This window comes from Pelodiscus sinensis, chromosome 1, assembly GCF_049634645.1.
Source record: "Pelodiscus sinensis isolate JC-2024 chromosome 1, ASM4963464v1, whole genome shotgun sequence".
Taxonomy (NCBI): Eukaryota; Metazoa; Chordata; order Testudines; family Trionychidae; genus Pelodiscus; species Pelodiscus sinensis.
Window position 1 is genome coordinate 178,756,520 of NC_134711.1, and position 16,482 is coordinate 178,773,001.

Sequence of the window (16,482 nt, forward strand, 5' to 3'; positions counted from 1 at the left end):
CAAAACTGAATCCATACAGTCACTCTTAGGCGGCAGTGGAGAAACTGCAAAGTGGTCATTCTTAGGTCACCAGACCCCGGGGCACTCCTAGCTTAGTTTAGAGCTACCTCAGGGTTGTCTCAACTCCCCCTGAGTACAACATTCTCCAAGGAGCTGTCTGTCAGCCAAGGACTGCCAGAGAACAGTGAGCTCCAGCCACACTGCCTGTCATCTGTGCCATTTTTTGTATGCTCGGCTCTTGAAGGAACATGGCATAGTCAGCTATAGTTTTATGCTACCTGGTGATTTTCCTTACACCAGAGAAATAACCAGCTGGCTATTTAAGCCTGTTACGCAAACTCTTCGAGCTGCACAGACTGGTAGCAAGATTGAGAGTCTTCTGTGCACTGGGTCAATTCCACCAGTGTGACTATAATCAACTTTTATCATGAGGGGTGTCCTAGTTCCATGCCCAAATTTCACTATCATTGACATTCAAGAAAGTATCAGAGAAGGGTGTTGTTCTGTAACCGGGAACATCTAGACAGACCAACTGCTGTGATACTATAATCAATACTCTCCAGGACTTTAAAAATATTTTCACACGCATGAAAAGAGCCTCTAATCCTGCTTCACATCCACTCTTTTGAATCAACATTACCCATGGCAGCAATTCGCTGTGGAAAACACACACCATTTTTGCATCACCCTGCTCTATCATGTATATTCCAAGAGTAAAGAAACTCAGTTTTCAGTAATTTTAAACAAGTTTTATAGGCATAAGACTTAGCCAGTAGAGTTGCTTTTAACTACATGATATTAATGCCTGCCTTCATAGGCTGTCACTAATTTTGGCCGATTAAATCCACAATGTAGTTTGACTACAATCCAGTCTGAAAAAAAATCTGAAAAAAAGAAAAAGAAAAAAAAGAGAGATGTAAAGATAGAAAGACACATTTAAAAAAAAATCAAAGAGAAAATATTGTAAATACATAGAATTGTTAAGCCAAGGAGTGAGAGAAAGACAATAAGTTTAGAAAAACAGAATTTGGGGGAAAAATTCATCTGAAACAATACAATAGATTAGATTTATAGCAGAGCTGTGTTGTACATGGCACATTTGAGAAGGAAGAGGCACAAGAAATTCCCCCCCCCCCCCGCAACTCTGGGTAAAGTTGTTAGGGAAATAGTTTCCTATTGTAGACATGCTCCTAGTGTGTAAATCTATTTCAAAATACAGGCAGTCCCCGACTTACGCGGATCCGACTTACGTCGGATCCGCACTTACGAACGGGGCTTTCTCGCCCCAGAAGTCGGGGCGAGAAAGCCCCGTTCGTAAGCTGCTCCGGTGCCCCTGGTCTGCTGGAGACCGTCTCCAGCAGACCAGGGGCACCGGGCGGGTTCCCGCGCCTCTGAGGCTTTGCCAGAGCAAAGCCTCAGAGGCGCGGGGAACCGCCACTGCTGCCGCTTCAATCTGGGTGCCTGTGGTCTGCTGGGGACGGTCCCCAGCAGACCACAGGCACCCAGATTGAAGCCGCAGCCGCGGCGGGGTCCCTCCCTCTGAGGCTTTGCCAGAGCAAAGTCTCAGAGGCTCTGCTCCCCCGTCCCTGGTCTGCTGGGGAGGGGAGGGGGCGCAGCTAGTGTCTGCTGGGGAGGGGAGGGGGCGCATCCCCCCCCCCAGCAGACCAGGCTTTTGTTTTGGACTCTGGGGCAGAGCAGCTGGGGCACTGCCGATTGGTCCTGCAGCGCCCGCTCTGGGCACTACTGGACCAACCCGGCAGCACCCCAGCTGCTCTGCCCCAGGTCCTGATTCAGCCGCTGCTGGTCAGTTTCAGCAGCGGCTGAATCAGGACCCTGGGGCAGAGCAGATGGGGTGCTGCTAGGTTGGTCCAGTAGCACCCAGGAGCGGCGCTACTGGAGCAACCCAGCAGCACCCCAGCTGCTCTGCCCCAGGCGTCCCCAAGTCAGCTTCTGCTGAAACTGACCAGCGCTGACTACAGGAAGCCCCAGGCAGAGTTGCTCTGCCCCCGGCTTCCTGGAATCAGCTGCTGATCAGTTTCAGCAGCAGCTGACTTGGGGACGCCTGGGGTTCTTAAGTTGATTCTGTATGTAAGTCAGAACTGGCGGTCAGTTTCAGCAGTGTCTGAATCTGGACGCCAGTTCCGACTTACATACAGATTCAACTTAAGAACAAACCTACAGTCCCTATCTTGTACGTAACCCGGGGACTGCCTGTAACTGAAATTTATTTAAAAACTTCCAAAATAACAAAATTGAAATAGTGTGTCCTTAGTATGTGGAAGCCTTGAAATTAGTCCAAGCCAGGCTCCGTTAATGTAGACATGCTACATCGACTTAGAACCCCAGGAAGCACTGTGGAGTGATTAGTTCAAATTACTCTGGGGAGTAGTTATTTTGAAATAGAGGCACTAGAGCATCCACACTACCACTATGTTGAAATAACTATTTTGAAATCAATGTTATCCCCTGAAAAAGCAAGAGTACAGATTTCAAAATAACCAGCCTGTATTTTCATAGAATCATAGGACTGGAAGGGACCTCGAGAGGTTATCGAGTCCAGCCCTCTGCCCTCAAGGCAGGACCAAGCTCCGTCCCTGAAATAAAGGGCTTGGTATTGTGGCCCTCTGCTTATAAATTTGACCTAATCAGGGTTATTTCAAAATAATTCCCTTGTGTAGACCAGAGCTAGGAGGATTTTCAAGGTTTCCACAATTTTTCCCAACCTCTACCCGCTATACAAATGAGGCTCTAAAGGAGCACTCAAGGGAGAAAACTCAGCAGCAGAGAACCTAAAATGAATTCTTTACATTGATCTATAGTGCAGAGAATATGAAGGAGACTTCCCACACCTTAGCCATTCTTTTTAGGTGACAACTTTGAGAAAGAGTGCTGGACTGACGTTCCAATAGATGTGGTAAATTAAATATTCTTATGTCACTTGGGTGAATATCATCTGGGCCTGGTGCTCGAAAAGAACCCAAATATGAAGATATAGGGACTGAAGGAAGTAGGGGGGAGTTTCTGATGGGCTACCAAAACTTACAGACTCAAGGTCCTGGGAAGAAGTCAAAGGAACTGAAGCCACGGGCAAGAGCAGAAGGAACTGGGGCTGTAGGGAAGTGGCCTAGGGAATAGAGATAATAAGCTGAAAGGAAGAAGCAGCAGAAAATTACTGCTTATAGGATTCCTGGGCTGGGACATGAAGTAGTGGTTAGGCCTGACCCTCCTCCACACCTTAGTCACTGAAGGAGTGGTCCAGCTGTGGACTGCTAATCCACTGCATTGAGTGGCTGGACTCTTGTTGGAGGAATCCCCTGAAAGAGGAAGAAACTGAATGATAACATAATTGGAGGCCTGTCTCATGAAGCAGACACTGAGAGAAGGGAGCCATAATGAATCTACAGGCAGAGATGAGGACAGGAAAGCCACATGAAGTCACATCCACTAGGACTGAGCTAATTCCCAAAACACCCAGCAGGAGGTGCTGGGGCTGTGAGTGACCCCATGAAATCCATGAGGCATTTTTCATGGCTGTGAATTCATAAACGCCCTGGAATAGAGGGGTGAACAGGAAGGTGGGAAAATTTTCAGACAATACAAAATTACTCAAGATCTTTAAGTCCAGAGTTGACAATGAAGAGTTACAAAGGGATCTTACAAAACTGGGTGACCACGTAAATAAATACAAATGAAATTCACTGCTGATAAATGCAAAATAACGCATGTACATAATCCAATCCATACATACAAAATGGTAGGGACTAAATTAACTTGTTACCACTTGTAGGAGTCAATTGTGGAAGAACTCTGTATGTGTGAAGTATCGGGGTGGTGACGCCTGCATTTTCCTCCCTTTGTCATTCCCCCCACCCCTTTTCCCTACTACTGATGAGCCAGAAGCAAGCCTCTAGGAACATACGTCACTGTAGCAAGAACAAATTGTAAAAAAGGATGGGAATGTAACAATCTTGTTTACCTAAATGTACTGATCATGTAAACAAAGTCAAAGGACAAGCAGTACAGCTGAGTTATACTGTAACAAACAATGAGTAATCCCCGGATATTTCCAAACTGCGACAAATAAGGTAGAGACACAGTATTTAAAGCTGCACCAGAGCACAGCAAATTTGGACCTCACCGCAATTTGGCTTTGGATACTGGCACCTCGGAAGCTGAGACAGTCTCCCACTTCATCCAAAGCTGAAATGGGGTTTCCGGCTAGCAGAAGGGATGTAAGAAATGCCACTTTTCCTATCATGTAGTTCTTTTAGTTAAGGAGCACAGCTGATAGCTGTCAGGAAATAAACTGCTCGGGTACGTCTAGACGGGCAAGATTTTGCGCAAAAGCGGCCACTTTTGTGCAAAAACTTGCCAGCTGTCTACACTGGCCACTTGAATTTGCGCAAGAGCACTGATGTTCTAATGTAAGAATTCAGTGCTTCTTGCGCAAATACTTTGACGCTCCCACTCAGGGATAAGCCCTCTTGCGCAAGAATACTTGTGCAAGAGGGCCAATGTAGACAGACACCTTATTTTTGCAAGAAAGCCTGATGGCTAAAATGGAGTATAGTAGTGCATCTATACTTGGCACGGATGCTTATGCACAAAAACACTTTTTGCACAAAAGCATCCATGCCAATCTAGATGCTCTTTTGTGGAAATACTTTTAACAGAAAAACTTTTCCGTTAAAAGTATTTCCGCAAAATCATGCCAGTCTAGACGCAGCCCTTGTGTTTGACAGATACACGTGTAGCGTTTTTTCTACTTTGAGAACCCAGTGTCAGACCTGAGACTCACTTGTGCCAGCAACATTTGGTGCAGCGAGCAGGGTTCTCTTGGTACAAATCGCTCAGCATGTGGAAGAAGGGGAAGCAGATGGGTGAGGGAGAGAGTAGGGAAGAGCACCAAATTCCAGGCTGGCCATGCACATCAGCCTGGGGTTCAGTTGCTTAAATATGGTATGATGTAATACATGCCATGCGGTTTGAGGGGGAGCTAGCGGATGGGGTCAGTCCCGCTTCTATCCAAAAGGTGCTGGAGATGTTGGAAGTGCATAAGAAGAATAAGGGGGTGCCTCCGGCTGGACAGCTATTCCTAAGCGCATTCCACAGTGTATGGGAAGAGGAGAAGGAATAAACCATGTTTTTAAAGCAAGTATTGAAAAAGTTTAAGCATGGCCCATGGTCTGATAATACTTTAGCTTGTTTACATTATGCGGACCTTGAAAGTAAATTGGCAAATGTTTACAAACCCTTAATCTTACCCACAAGATACTGCTGCAGTCTGTCTGTTATGAAAAACCCTGTGCTAAGGAGTTTTTTAAGAAAATATAGCTGTAAAAATGAACATTTGGATTTACCCAATGAAAGGAACCAGAAGGTGTGGTGGCTAATTGAAATGCTCACCCTTCTTACATAATTACTAATGGACAAAACCTGTGTCCATGGAAAGGAGGCATTTAGCAGGAAAAGCAGAATCAGGTACAGACTGTAAGGAAGAATAAGCATTTAAGTGAGTAAGAGGTTTGGGGCCCTGTGTGGGCATAGAAGAAAGAATAAGGAAAGCAGTATTACAGGCATTGGAAAGTTAAATTACTAGGGAATAAGGAAAGTTTTCATTTAAGGGATAATGCAAGTGATTAAGGGTAGAAGAAGGTGAGAATTTGACTCCTTGAGAGTGTGGAAGGAATTAAGCAATTGCTGTAATGTGTTGAAAGGAAATCTGCTATAATGGACTTGTTTTTGTACGGCCTCTCTCCTAAGCATTATGTAAATAATTCAGGCAAAGAAACAATCTAATTTAAACAGTTGGCTATGGACACTTTTGTTAAATTTGCTAAATGAGAAATAAGGGATTCTACTGGAATTTAACTGGTCAAATGCACAGCAGGGAATGCATTGTAAATTTGTGAATCTGTTTGGTAGGTTTCAAATGAATTGGTTTTATTTTGTTTTGGATAATGCCCTCTCACTTAAAATTGCAAACTGATAATAAGCTACATGAAATCTGTAAAACACCTCTTGTGCCTCAAAGAGAAAGCCTTTTAGGCTTGCTGGAAAGATAACTAGCAAACACCTTGTGCTAAGGAAAATCATTATAGTGGTAAAGCCTCTCAGTTACTACCTGTGAATAAATTTGGAACTTCACAGCAGACAGATTATTAAAAACCTGGTCTGTGGTATAAAATAGGGAAACTGAGGCATATCATCTTTAACTTAACAATTGAGCAGTGAAGTACTTTACCCAAACCCTCAAAAGCTGATTTACAAACCAAAAGCATAAATAATTATTGGGTAACAACAGGCTGATCAAGAAAATCAGCAAGAATACTTGTAACAAAGTAAAAAAGGATTTCAAAATATGATTTGCCACCCCCAGGGGGTAGAAAATTGTTCTTTTGTCTTTCAGAACATCAGAAAATGCTGGTACCAGCTGAAGAGCAACTGAAAAAGAAACTGTTTAGCAAGAGAAAAGGGAAAAAAAAGGTTAGGGCCCAATCAAACGGCAACTCTAAAAAACTTAGTGGAAGGATAATAGTTTAGTAATTGTTTAAGCGAGGTGAATGCAAACAATGTCTCCACAGGTAAACAAGAAAAGGAACTAAAAGGTAACCATAAGATGGTTCCTACTGCAGCTCCTGCTACCCTATGGAGGCTGACAAAGGAAGCAAGGAGTGTGCCAGGTAAAAAGGAGGACTGGGAGTGGGGTCTTAACCCCCTTCCACCGGGTTTGCTTTGCTTTAATTGCCACACTAATGAAATATTTAGCTTTTTCAAAACTTACACACTAAGGGTATGTGTAGACTACATCCCTCTGTCACCAGAGGGATGTAAATTAGACATACTGACATTGCAAATGAAGCAGGGATTTAAATCTCCCACGCTTCATTTGAATAAAAATGGCCACCGCATTTTGCCAATTTAGCAGTTTGTCGGCAAAAAGCGGCTGTCAAGACGGGGATCAGGAGACAAAGAAAGCCTTTGTCGCCTGATCCCGTATGCCTCGTAAAACAAGGTATAATTTACATCCCTCTGCCGACAGAGGGATGTAGTCTAGACATATCCTAACCATGAAAGGGACTTGGCCAGAGGTAACAATAAATCTGCAAGTGGAACATCAGAAAAGTGGATAGAATCATTCACCATTGCTCACAACAATTGGGAAACTAGTAATCTCACCATTGTAATAACAACTGATGACCCAGTTATTCTGGTGCCAGGTGCCTTAAAAGACTTCAAAAATACCTGGAGAGAATCATGGAATTGCATGCGTTCCCCATTAATAATGAAAGACATTCTTAAGCCATGCTATCGTCCTCTCAGGGGATGATATTTGCAATTAATGCAACCAGCATCCAAATCACCTTTAAAGGAGGACAGTTGCATACTGACAGCCAAGGAAAATACAAGGCGCTGGGCTACACCTCATTTAAACACAACTATTTTGCATAGTGTAATAACACTGGTATTTGAAGAACCACACAATCCTTTTTATTAGAACTTGAGTGGCATATCGTAGGTAAGAAATCAAACACAGAGATAAAGTCATGCGTTAATTACACTGGCATAGTGCCCGTGGAAGTCGGGCCTGCTGACTTCGGATGGGGCCTCCTACTTAAAGTACAGACAGAGGTCACCCCGGAAGCATGGCAAATCTTTGTGACACAATGGCCCATGTTGAAGTGTTTTCAACTGAAAACAATTAACCGAGTTCTCAGGAACAAGGTAAGAATGGGGCAAGCTTTAGCTACCAGCACACAAGGAATTATAACAGACCTTTTAGAAGGTCTCACTCCTTATGGAAGTGGTGAGACCCCCATCTCCCCAAAAACCCTCCGTGGTAATGGGGAAACAGAGAATCCATGAGAATACAAAGACCGATATGGACAGGACATAGCATGATCTTTACCCTTCTAGCATCTAGTGCACAATGTGGGCGAGCACCCATGGGCATCCCTCGCACTCCACTAGTGAGAAAAGTGATCTCCCTGCTAGTGTTAAGATGGTCACATTACCAGAATAAAATGTGTGGCATACTCTGAAGTCACTGGAAAGGCACTATACCCCAATGAATGTTGCTCCCACTCGGAAAAAGAGTTTCTATGTACATGCCCATAACGCTTTAATGAATCTGTCTAGGTTTGAAGTGGCTGTTACCAACAAACTAATGCATGCAGAGTTGGTCCAAATAAATGGTACCTACTGGTATGTGACTGCCCAGAACCACTCCACCGAGTTTAATGGAAAGCCCTGCCCCTCAACACACCTATCCGTGTGCATGACAGTCTCTTGCAGGGCAATCCTGACTGTAGATAGGGCGCGGCTCTACCATACTCGACCAATGATGGGTAACCTAACATGGGATCTGGAATGGCACTATGGCAGTAAGTACTTAGAGGAGGGCCTACTGACCCTGCAGGTGAAGATCGAGGAGTTGGCGGCCAAGGCCCAGAGATGCATTCGGGAAGGTTGACTGAGGTACGTTCAGATGGGGAAACCGTGGACCAGGCTAATACCAAGTATTCCAAGGCCCTAAACCAGGCAGTGGAGGTTAAAGCTATAGTCATGGGCAGTGCCATCTCAGAGGACGGAATACCCTGGGGCTGAATTTGGGTGTTGGTTTGCCAAATAATGTGGTGTGAAGCAATTATAATATTCAGACTGGAACTAGTGCTCTACCGATGGTTCCAAAGTAAGCTAAAAACATTAAAACTGTTGTATTTAACCTGGTGGGTTAAAGAACCCTAGGTTAAGAGAAGGAAATGCAGGAACAGGTTTTTAACCCGCTGTAGCCAGTAGCCCTTTGATATATAGGTGAAACCTTAAACTATGATCTGTGGCTAAGCTGTTCCCCCAAAAATCTGCTATTCAGTTGGAGCAAAGAGACAAGGCCTAGCAGGCCTAGCTGAAGTCAAAACAGATAACAGGAAGCCTGAAGAAAACAGGATGGATACAGAAAAGCAGCCCTGTCTGTTTATAAGCTAGGCAGCACAACACCAAACGGACAGCAATAATTGAATATCACTTTCATGAATTTCACATTTACACTCAAGTTTATGGCCCTGCGAAGTGCCCCACAGTCTGCATGGGAAAGAGACACCCAGCTGCCTTCCTACGGCCAGCTACAAATTGCTGCTAAGGAACTAGAAATAGCGCCCTCCTTTCACAAGCCCAACTAGCTAATTTACCAAAGACATTATAAACAATTGCTGCTACGTATCTTTCTTTGTTTTGTTTTTGCTTTATACCGCCAGACAAGCACCTATGGACCACACCTATCGGGAACACACCGCTACCACTTCTATGCATCCCAATCATAATATGGAGGCTCATCCCGGGATCCAAGCTTGTAAGCTAATCGGGAGCTAGAGACTGACATCCAAGAGAGGCACGCTTGTGTAAATGCCCCGGAATGAATAGATGTGTCCTTTTTAGCACCACATTCTGGATCCTTGTAGAATAGAAATTGATACAGTGGGGGAGTGTGTTATGAATGCTTTATTCAATCAGACCACTGTGGTACTCACTAATCATGTGGGGTGCTTATGTGTGGTATCTACTACACCTGTTACCTGGAATGATCATACACCCAGTTTACTCCCAGTGCAATGCCTCTGCCCTAGAAGCTCAGGCCAAAATGGCAAACGGTGTGGGATCAGATCCACATCCTTAACAAAATGACCAGGTCATCCTCGATCAGCTGACACCCTATTTAAGGGGCATACCAGGGTGAGGTGCAGTTCCCCACCACGCAGGGGTAGAATGTAGGGGTCAATTGCGGAAGAACTCTGTACATGTGAAGTATAGGGGTGGTGAGGCCTGCATTCTCTTCCCTTTGCCATTCCCCCACCCTTTTCCCTATTACTGATGAGTCAGAAGCAAGCCTCTAGGAACATATGCCATTGTAGCAAGAACGAATTGTAGATAAGGGTGGGAACATCATAATCTTGTTTACCTAAATGTACTGATCATATAAACAAAGTCAAAGGACAAGCAGTACAGCTGAGCCATACTGTAACAAGAAATGAGTAACCCCCGGAAATTTCCAAACTGCCACAAACAAGGTAGAGACACAGTATTTAAAGCTGCACCAGAGCACAGCAATTTGGACCTCACCGATGGGCTTTGGGTACTGGCACCTCGGAAGCTGAGACAGTCTCTCACTTCATCCAGAGCCGAAATGGGGTTTCCGGCTAGCTGAAGGGATGTAAGAAATGCCACTTTTCCTATCATGTTGTTCTTTTAGTTAAGGGGCAGAGCTGATAGCTGTCAGGAAATAAACTGCTTGTGTTTGACATACCTGTGTAGTGTTTTTTGTACTTTGAGAACCCAGTGTCAGACCTGAGACTCATTCTTGCCGGCAACACCACTCAATAAAATTTTTGGTGTCATAGATTGAGCAGATGTTTTCAAAGAGCTATGTGCTGTAGCAGTCAAAAAACGTAACAACATTATGAACCATGAGGAAAAAAAGGATAGATATAACAGAAAATATCATAATGCCACTTTATAAGTCCGTGGCATACCCACCTCTTTAATACCGTGTGAAGTTCTTGTTACCCCAGCTCAAAAGAGATATTAGAATTGGAAAAGATACACAAAGGCTGTGTCTAGACTGCATCCCTTTTCCATAAAAGGGATGCAAATTAGACACATCGCAATTGCAAATGAAGCAGGGATTTAAATCCCTCCCGCTTCATTTGCATAAACATGGCTGCCGCTTTTTTCCAGCTCGGAGCTTTGCCAGAAAAAAGCGCCAGTCTAGACACAGATCTTTTGGAAAATAAAGCCTTTTCCGAAAGATTCTTTATTTTAAGAGGCATAAGGGATCTTTCGGAAAAGGCTTTATTTTCCAAAAGATCCGTGTCTAGACTGGCGCTTTTTTCCGGCAAAGCTCCGAGCCAGAAAAAAGCGGCAGCCATGTTTATGCAAATGAAGTGGGGGTGATTTAAATCCCCGCTTCATTTGCAATTGCGATGTGTCTAATTTGCATCCCTTTTATGGAAAAGGGATGCAGTCTCGATACATCCAAAGGGTAAACAAAAATTATTAGGGATATGAAATAGCTCCACTGGAGGACAGTTTGAAAAGACTGGGACTGTTTAGCTTAGAAAAAAAAAAGAATAAGTTGGGGGATGGGGAATCTGACAGAGAGTGTAAACAAGGGCTCACTTGATGAAATTAGTAGGCAGTAGCTTTAAAACAAACATGCGGAAGTACTTCTTCACATAATGCACAGTCAGCCTGTGAACTTGTGGCCAGAGGATTTTGTGAAGACTAAAAGTATTACTGGGTTCAAAAAGAACTAGATAAGTCTACGGAAGACAGGTCCATAGATGATTATTAGCCAAGATGGTCAGGGACACAACCCCATGCTCCAGGTGTCCTTGAAATTCCATCTACCAGAAGCTGAGACTGAAAGACATGACACTCAATTATTTCCTTTTTCTGTTCATTTCCTGTGGAATCTCTGACACTGGACACTGTCAAAGAGAGGATACTGAGCTAGATGGACTGATCTGACCCAATATCACTATTCTTATATCAATCTGTAAAAAAGTCAAAATCTCAAATTTTTTGCAAACCAACATTTAAAAAAATGATTTGACCTGAAACATTTTATTTCAATTTTGCTCTTAAAATATCTTTGTTATAATTAATAAAGAATGTTGGTTTTAAAATATCAAAAACAGAGTATTTGAACACTGAATTTTTCCAAACATGTTTCAAAACAAAATATTCATCCAAATCTACAGTTCCTAGTACACAGTTTCATTTTGACAAGTCACCTTTTTCTAAAGAAAACAGGGTTTAATCAAACAAAAAATCCCAAGCAGCTCTAATTATGCACTGATCTAATTTACAGCATCTGGGAAGACTTCTTGGGGGCTGTTCCATCACATTCAACAAGGAATCTGGGGGTTTCTCTTGCATGAGGAAAATACAGTACAACATAATAGAAGGCTGGCACAGCTGACTTTATGCCACCTTTCTCCAGATCTTGGTACAAAGAGAATTGGAAAGGCCAGGCTATTCCCAGCATCACCAGAGACTTCATATGTGGTGGCATAAAGGGATGTGTGAGGATCTTTTTGCTCAAAATATTTTTAAAAGAAGATTTTATTTCCTGTCAAGCTGGCCAAATAGTGTAATTTGAGTTCCAGAGGAAATTCTGCTATTTTGATGTTTGTTTTTATCCGAGATTGCATGTTGACTTTTTTGTCAGAACAAAATTCCAAAATATTTAGATTTAGATGTCTCACAATGTTTTGGTTTGTGTGGGTTTGACAAAGAATGGCATCTACCTGTGCTGCAACGGGAATTGTCATATTGGTGTTGTTTTTCTGAACTGGGATTTGATCTTAAACTCTCCTCCCACACAAGCATGCATCAAAGAGAAGCAGTTATTCATAAACAAGCACAGTTTTACTGGTAGCAGAAGCACTCTTGGGAGCTCTTTGAGAAAAAGAGAGCAGTCAAGCATAGGAAAAACTTCCTATAAATATCTACAAAGCCACCTCATTTTCTTCCTTCAAAATTCCTCCTTAAAACTCTTATCTGGTGATATGCCAATAAAAAACTGGAAGACGGTGTTCTGGTGTGGTACAAGTCCTGGCTTTTCTGATGACCAGCATCATCTTGGATAGTTCTCGGGGTACCCAGGACTGTGAGTCACCTTGTTACCTCCCCTGCATCCAGTAAAAGGCATATTTGCATGAGCTTAAAGGGTGTGTCAGCTCCTAACACTACCATCCTATCCTGTTAGCCACCCAAACATTCTCCTCTGGACTCTGCCAGCCTTCAGTTTGCTTTGCCAATTAACAATAGGTGTGCCTTGACAGTTCCAAAGTTCCTTTGAAGTACTTGCCAATTGTGTGTAGCCTTTACCCACTGGGCACACAGAAATACTAGGTGTGCTAAGGACATCCCAGATTGAACATTTCAATTCTGGATCAGTTCCTGGTATAATACAATTACACAGACATATTTATAGTGAAAACAAGAACAAGTTTATGAAAGATTCAAGACAAAGTGAATAAAGACTATGGATGGAAAGTGATACAAGTAAAGAAATTGTATAGTGGTTTTTGCAAGATACTAAACTTAACAGGCTAATCTTCTGTCTATAACAAGTGTAACTCACCCCAAATATCCTTTGCAGCATTTCAGATAAGGAAGATTTTCATGAATGTAAATGCACTGTTTATTCCCAGGTACAGGATAAAGGGATGTTTCTTTGCTCTCTGTATACATCCCCAAATTTCATTGTCCATCCTCAGGGACAGTTTAATAACAAACCTTTGATTGTTTTTCCTGTTGATTGTGCTTCCTCTGTTGACTTTGTATGTAAACAGGACTTCCATTGTAATGGCTTTTAATGCTCACTTTACAAAGGGATAAATGAACATCTTTTGTCCCCTAGAAATTTTGTTTGTCACTTCTGCCTTGTTACAGACTTTATGAACACATTTTCAGCAGACATACAGATCTCCTTACAGAGTACCGGTACCTACATTTCACCATAACAAAGACTACTGTGATGCTGGCTTCCAATAAATACTTCACCTGCTATTCTTCTAAGAACTGGGATGTATGTACTCAGAAGAAGTGGGCTGTACCCACGAAAGCTCGTGATACCATCTACATGTTTTGTTAGTCTATAAAGTGCTACCAGACCATTTGTTGTCTTTTCTATAACAGACTAACTCGGCTACCCCCCAAAGCTCCAGATAGTTTTGTAACACCCTTGTCAATTAAAATTGAGTCACAATCTCATCGTTCACTTGTAGTCTCCATTTTTTTTTCTGCTTGTGGCTATAGTCTTACACATCAATTGTACAATCTCCAGGGATTGTCTCTTTGTAAGATATTTGAACAATGCCTAGGCTAACCCACTGGAACACATGTATAAACCCCTCATTGTGCATGATCCACAGAAGTTATGAATCTATTAGATCCCCCTCTAATGAGCCTTGGTTCCTCAGCACAGGTTACTGCAGGTCATAATTTAAGGTGTGAAAGTCTCCGGTTCATTTCCTGGTGCACCAGCCATACTGGCAGTGATCACAGGTGTAATAGATGCTACCGTAATACAAATAGTACAGTAATTAGTACCAATAGGAACACAATTAATGAAACTTTTTAAAGTTGAAACTATCTTATACTAGGTGAAGGGGGGGGGGGACACTAAATACAACACTTATTCCCTGGCTCTTCCTACTGGCCCTCCCCCCCTTCCCTGACTATCTGCCATAAGGAGCTTATTCAAAGAGATGGGTGATGGCTAACCACTGAAGTGACATGCTACAAAGATACCTTGTTCCTTGTCACATCCCCTCCAAGTGATGAATGTGTTTTTGCACTACACAGTACAGGGAAGCATACAAGTCAAATGTGCAATAGTATATTGTAAGACAAGTTATATGAACAATCAAAAAGCACCCTGTAGACATGAGTGAAGAAACCAACTATAAAAAGCATAGAGAGATGTTAATGCTAGGTGTCTCAGAAGGAGATAATAAGATGGCAATAGCAACAGTAAAAGTGTTTGTACTGGTAACCAATCCAGCCACACATCTGCCCATTCCAATAGACAGGGCAGGAAAATTGCTATCACAGTTACTTGAACTAAAAATTAACTTCTTTTTCTTGAACAATAAGAAGCAATATTCAGGTTTGTACGAGAAAAAATATGAAGAACAAAGTGTTACATTTCTAGTAAGCATGGCAAGGGGTTTTTTCTCCTTCATAGTTAGCTAAAGTAGAGTTCTACTTCTTTTTTCCACTGAACAAAATAAGGAAATGGGGTTAGAATGGGTTTCATAGAATGCTCTTTGGGGGTTTTGGTGGGAGGGAGGTTGCTTTTTGTTCTGTTTTTGTTTTAAGAGTTTCTAGTATCTGAATATAAAAATTTTCAGTGGCCTTCCCTCCAGAAACCCAGGGAAATTTTCTAATGGCCTGAATCCTCAGAATCTAGAGAAATCTGCATTAGATCTACTTTTGTAACAAAATATATATTATTCTGCATTGTGATTATAAAAGACATCTCAGTGAGCGGACCCAAAGGATAAGCAGCATTTCCAGACAGGTTAAGAGGGAGGTTTTGTTTCCTTTTGTTTTTTTAAGCGTGCATTAATATTTAGTGAAAAGAATAACTGTGTGGATGTGTGTTATGATTTGACAGAATCTCATCCAAAAGTTGGAGTAATTACCAGCTGAAGAAATGAATATGCATGAAACATATAAGAACCTTAAAAGACAGGAGTAGGAAAGTGGCTTAGATGTCTATCTCTGTATTGCTCTAACCATCAATATCATGGCCCCAGTACATGTTAATCTATTTAGCAAAACATAATTATGGGCTTCTTACCTCCTGGATGCATAGACTACATAAAATGCTGTTATTGAAATAAAAAGCATTTTACATATGCACTGACTACATTTAATGGCATGTTACAATAATACATTTGTATTTAAAATATAACTTATTGCACTCTCTGACATGGCATGGCATCTGTGGATTTTAAACAATTAAAAACTGGTAGTTTTAATAATATTTAACTATATTTTGCTAATTTTAAGTAGCAAATACAAAAGGTTAGGTTCACTAGTACATCTTAGGCTGCTTTTTAATGCTCAGATTATGCTTTATGCTTTACTAGTGAAGTCCTTTTGAAAAATGACATAGGAAGTTACTTGTTCAAACATCCACCTGTTTGTTTTTTGAATTCTTTTCAAGAACACTTCTAAGACATGTTAATAAACTTCTCTGGAACAGGCCATTTTTAATCACTCGTTCCCAAAAATTAAATACACAAACAAAAAACGCCACAGCAGCAAGGAAGCAAATACACCCAAAACTAATTTAAAAACAAATACCAAAAAGCACCTTTACCTCCAAAGTAAGTTCCCATTCTGCTGCAGGGTGTCTTTGAAACTCAATGATCACATTTTAGCATGGACTTAACACTACTCTTTCATCTGCTTACACTCTGCTATTGCATCTTTCATAATTCATTTTGATACACCTAAATAAGCCAACTAAAATAGCTCCATCTTCAGAATTGTAAATTGAGTAGTTACACATTTAGAAAAACAAGCAGTCCTGGGGGCATAGAGTCTCTTTCCTCTCCTTATATCAATTTCAAGCAGGTTTCCATCCATATGCATTTGAACATTTCTCTTAGGCTGATGCACATGTTAAGCATGTGCTTGCAGCAAAAAACAAGATTATTTAATGAAGGGTTGGAAGCTATCAACATGGAGCGTTCTGTTCAAATATTTCAATTTGGGTACGTCTAAATTACATGCCTCCGTCGACGGAGGCATGTAGATTAGCCAGCTCGGCAGAGGGACATGAAGCCGCGATTAAAATAATCACGGCTTCATTTAAATTTAAATGGCTGCCCCGCTCTGCCGATCAGCTGTTTGTCGGCAGATCGGGGCAGTCTGGACACGACGCGCTGACAAAGAAGCCTTTCT

General features: G+C 42.1%; 1 long non-coding RNA gene across 1 annotated transcript in view; it reads right to left on the reverse strand.

Moving 5' to 3' along the window:
- Positions 1 to 360: 360 nt before the first annotated feature.
- LOC142820880 (uncharacterized) overlaps positions 361 to 16,482 on the reverse strand; it is a 30,133-nt gene continuing 14,011 nt past the window's right edge. Inside the window, exon 3 of the long non-coding RNA XR_012897835.1 lies at positions 361 to 884. This is a non-coding gene — a long non-coding RNA (uncharacterized LOC142820880). The remainder of the gene's footprint in view (positions 885 to 16,482) is intronic.